This window comes from Otolemur garnettii, unplaced genomic scaffold (assembly GCF_000181295.1).
Source record: "Otolemur garnettii isolate 467f Iridium unplaced genomic scaffold, OtoGar3 scaffold00003, whole genome shotgun sequence".
NCBI classification, from domain to species: domain Eukaryota; kingdom Metazoa; phylum Chordata; class Mammalia; order Primates; family Galagidae; genus Otolemur; species Otolemur garnettii.
The window spans coordinates 1,103,462-1,108,863 of NW_003852398.1; positions in this window are offsets into that span (position 1 = coordinate 1,103,462).

Consider the following 5,402-nt stretch of genomic DNA (forward strand, 5'->3'; position numbering starts at 1 on the left):
CTATCCATCCTGATTATCCAGCTTTTGTCAGATTCATAATATGCAAGTATCTTTTCACATTCTGAAGATTGTCCATTTGCTTTAATTCTTGTGTCCTTAGCTGTGCAAAAGCTTTTCAGTTTAATTAAGTTCTATTTTTTCTTGTTGCGATTGCCACTAATGTCTTCTTCATAGAATCTTTCCCCAGGCCAACATACCTGAGTTTTCCCCATGCTTTCTTTAGGGTTTTTATCATTTCATGTCTTAGATTCAAATCTTTTATCCATCTTGAATCATTTTTTGTATATGGTGAAAGGTGTGGGTCCAATTTCAGTCTTTTACATGTGGTTATCCAGTTCTACCATCACCATTTGTTGAATGGGAGTTCTTTCCCCCAGTATATGCATTTGTTTGATTTGTCAAAGATCAGATGGCTTTAAGAGATTGGTTTTGTCTTTTGGTTTTCTATTCTGTTTCTAAATGTCTATGTTTCTGTTTTTGTGCTAATACTATGCTGTTTTTCTTTTAATTAAATCATAGCTGTGTACATTAATACAATCATGGGTACTATGCTATTTTGATCACTGTGGACTTGTAATGTAACCTAAAATCATTGATTTTATGACTAAAAATTGCCTTGGCTATGTGGTTTTTTTTTCTGGTTCCATACAAACAACCAAAGAATTATTTTTTCTAGTTCTTCAAAGTATGATGTTGGTATTTTAATAAGGATTGCATTGAATCTGTAAATTGATTTGGGTAGTATAGATATTTTAACATCTTGATTCTTCCTAGCCAAGATCATTGTATGTTCTTCCATTTGTTAGGTTTCATGAATTTCTTAAGGTTTAATAAGTCTCCTTGTAGAGATCCTTCACCTCTTTTTTAAGGTATATTCCCAGGTATTTCATTTTCTTTGAGTCTACTGTGAAGGGAATTGAATCTTTGATTAGCTTCTTGACTTGGCTGTTATTGGCATATACAAAAGCTACTGATTTGTGAACATGGCTTTTATACCCTGAGTTGTTACTGTATTTCTTTATTACTTCCATGAGTCTTGTGGTTGAGACTCTGGGGTTTCTAAGTATTTCTTGGCAAAGAGCAAGAGTTTGACCTCCTCTTCCCTCAATTGGGTGCCTTTTATATCCTTCTTTTGCTGATTGCATTAGCTACAATTTCCAGCACTATGTTGAATAGTAGTGGTGATAGAGGACATACTTGTCTGGTTCCTTTTCTAAGTGGAAAGGCTTTCAGTTTTACTCCATTCAGTATATTAGCTGTGGGTTTGTCATAGATGTCGTATTCAGCATAGGGTTGTTCTTCAATCAGTTTAAGAAATGTGCTGCCTATACCTATATTCTTAAGAGTTCTTGTTAGAAAAGGCTACTGAATGTTATCAAATTCTTTTTCTACATTTACTGAAAGGATGATATGGTATTTGTTTTTGCTTCTGTTAATATGGTGAATTACATTTATGGATTTGCATATGTTAAACCAGCCTTATATCCCTGGAATGAAACCTACTTGATTGTGGTGTATAATTTTTTTAATGCGTTGCTGTAATCTATTGGGTAAGAAGTTACTGAGTATTTTTGCATCAATATTCATTAGTGAAATTGGTCTGTAATTCTCCTTTTTAGTTGGATATTTTTCTGAGTTTGGTATCAGAGTGATATTTGGTTCATAGAACATGTTAGGGAAGGTTCCCTTCTCAATGTTTTGAAATAGGTTCTGCAGCATAGGTACCAGCTTATCTTTGAAGGTTTTATAGAATTCTGGTATGAAACCACCTGGTCCAGGACTTTGTTGTGTTGGAATTTTTTTTTGTTTGTTTCTTTGATCTTAGTGCTTGATCTGTTCAAGAGATCTATTTCTTCCCGGTTAAGTCTAGGGAGAATGTATGATTCCAGGTATTGGTCCATTTCCTTCACATTGTCAAATATGGGCATATAGTTTCTTGTAATAGTCAGAGATAATTTCACTAGAGATATATCTCAATGATATCTGGTGTTATTTCTCCTTTTTCTTTTCTGATTGAGGTTACTAGAGCTTTTACTTTTCTATTTCTAGTTAGTCTGGCCAAAGGTTTATCTATTTTATTTACTTTTTCAAAAAAACAACTTTTTGTTTTGTTAATTTTCTGAATGATTATTTTGTTTTCAGTTTCATTTATTTCTGATCTAATTTTGGTTATTTCTTCTGCGAGATTTGGGATTGAATTGCCCTTCATTTTCCATTTCTAAGATGATTTATTAGATTGTTGATGTGCTCTTTTTTCTGTTTTTTGGATGTATGCATTTGATGTGACAAATTTCTCTCTTAGGACTGTTTTTGCAGTATCCCACAGATTTTGGTAACTTGTAGCTTCATTGTTGTTATGTTTGAGGAATTTAATAATTTCCTCCTTTATCTCTTCCTAGGTGTTATTCAGCATAGGGTTATTTAATTTATATGCCTTTTTGTGGGGATGATAATTTTTGTTGGAGTTAAGTTTTATCTTTATTGCCTTGTGGTCTGAGAAGATACAAGGTACAATTTCAATTTTTTAAGTTTTGTTGAGGTTTGATTTGTGACCTACAATATGATGTATTTTGGAATATGTTCCATAGGCCGATAAGAACATATATTCCTTTGTTTGGTGATAGTGTGTTCTGTATATGTCTATTAAGCCCATTTGTTCTATGATTGTATTTAAGTGCCTTATATCTTTGTTTAATTTCTTTTTAGATGATCTTTCCAGTTCAACCAGAGGGGTATTAGAGTCACTAGCTATTATGGTGTTATAGGATATCATATTGCTCCGACCAATCTATGCCTATTTCATAAATCTGGGAGCATTTAACTTGGGTGGATAAATATTTAGAATTGAAATGTCCTCTTGAAGTACTGTTCCCTTGACCAGCATGAAGTGACCATCTTTGTCTTTCTTAATTTTAGTTGCTTTAAATCCACTGGTATCTGAAAATAAGGTTGTGACCCCTCCTTTCCTCTGGTTTTCATTTGCCTAAAGTATTGTTTTTCAACCCTTTACCTTGAGTTTTTTTTTGTTGTTGTTCAAGGTTATATGTATCTCCTGGAGACAGCATAGGGATGGCTTGTGTTTTTTAATCCAATCAAGCAGTCTGTGCCTCTTTAGTGGGGAATTCAATCCATTTACATTTATTGAGAGAATTGATAAATGTGGTGGAGGTCTTTTCATCCTATTTTATGAAGGCCCATTGCTTAATTTTATCCTTTGTGCCATTGTGGAAGCTAGGTTTTGTCCTTCAGTTTGTGGGTGTTTGCTTTGATAATGGTCCATTGTGATGTTCAGTGTGGAGAATAGATCTAAGTATTTCCTTAGCTGGCCTTGTTGTGGTGAATTTCCTCAGTATTTGCATGTCAGTAAAAGATTTTATTTCTCCATCAATTTTGAAGCTTAGTTTCGCAAGATACAGATTTCTGGGCTGAAGATTATTTTGTTTAAGAAGGTTAAAGGTAGCTGACGATTCTCTTCTGGCTTAGAAGGTTTCAGGTGAAAAGTCCGGTATCACCTTGATGGATCTTTCCTTCTAGGTCAATTGATGCTTACTCTGGCTGCTTGCAAAATTTTCTCTTTTGTCCTGACTTTGGACAGGTTCATTACATTGTTAATCTTTGTGTTGAGATTATCCAGAGTTTGATATCCCTCTAAAAAGAGTGTTTCAGAATCTTTAGTAATACTTGGGAAGTTTTCATTTATGATATCCTCCACAAGTGGGCTTCCATTCCTTTGGAACATTCTTTGTCCTCTTCAGGAATACTTATAATTTGTATGTTTGAATGCTTCATGAAGTACATAATTCTCCGAGTGAATATTCTGCTCTCTCTCTCTTCTTTTCTGCCTCTTTAACTGCCTGGGTTAGCTCAAAAGCTGTATCCTATAGCTCTCAGATTCTTTCTTCTCCATAGTCTAATCTGTTATTGATACTTTCTACTGCATCTTTAAGTTCCAGGATTGATTCCTTTAAGTCCCTAAGCTCTGCCATATCCTTTCTATATTCTTCATATCTTTTGTCCTTTTCTTGGTTCTGTTTTTCCACTTTCTCATCAATTCCCTTTTTTTGTTTTTGCCATTCATATTTTAAATTCCCTTTCTTTCATTTGCATTAATTCTTTCTATTTGGAATGCTCTGTGGTAGCTACCTAATGTTCTCTTGGGGGATGGGGTTGCTGTATTCTGGTTTTTCATGTTGCCAGAATTTTTCTGTTTGTTCCCCCTCATGTTTTCTTCTCATTTACTTCCTCCTCCTAATTTTTCCTTCTCTTTTAAGTTACTTGTCTCAGAGCTTGGATGTTGAAGTGGCCTTTGGTATAAGGCCAAGAGGAAAATAAGGGCAAAGAGTGAGAGGGAGAAAGAAAAGGAAAAGAGAAAAAGAAGGGAGATGAAAGGAAAAAATTAAAGAAAAGGAGAGAAAAAGGATAGTAAGAGAAAGAGAGTAACAGGAGAAATGGTGGTGTTTGGGGGGGGGCTCCCAAATCTACAGCTCCAGGACTTTGGGGGGCTGGGCTGTGTGGGTTCCTTGAAGTCAGGAGCTCCTTACCAGTCTGCACAAAAGCAAGACCCCCACCTGTGCCAAATATAAAGAAATTGCAGTATGTCACAAGAAGGACCTACCAATACCTTCTTTCCAAAGGCCAAAGCTAGATGGGCACCCAATGCTATGAGCTTCTGGCCTCCTTGAGTCCGACCAATACCATGACCACCCCCCCCCCAGCCAGACCAGTGCCATAATCTTGTACAAACATAGTGATTTGACCCTACTTGCCACAAGTTCAACCAATAGCTGTCTCCAAACTGCTGCTACCAGCACCCCCCAAATCCTGTTTTCTTACTTTCTTTTAATCATTATTTTTGAGATAAAGTCTTACTCTGTTGCTTGGATTAGAGTGCAGTGGCATCATCATAGCTCACCACACCCTCATATTCCTGGGCTCAAGCAATTCTGCCTCAGGATACTGAGGACTGGGACTACAGGTGTACACTGCCATCTCCAGTTGATTTTTTCCTCCTCCTCTTCCTCTTCTTCTTCTCCCTTCTCTCTTCTTCTCCTTCTTCTCCTTCTTTCTTCTTCTTCAAGATGGGTCTCTCTGTGTTGCTCAGGCAGGTCTCAAACTCCTGCCCTCAAATGTTAAAGATAGCTAACCATTCTCTTCTGGCTTCCCAAAGTGATAGAATTACAGCCATGGACCACCAGCTTCCCTCCTACCCTCCAAAAGTGATAGGATTAAAGGCATGGACCACCGTTCTTGGCTAACAAATTTTTAATTAAAATGTTTTTCATGAAAAAATAAGTGTAGGCTCAGCGCCTGTGGCTCAAGTGGCGCCAGCCACATACACCTAAGGTGGCGGGTTCAAATCCAGCCCGGGCCTGCCAAAACAACAATGACAGCTGCAACCAAAA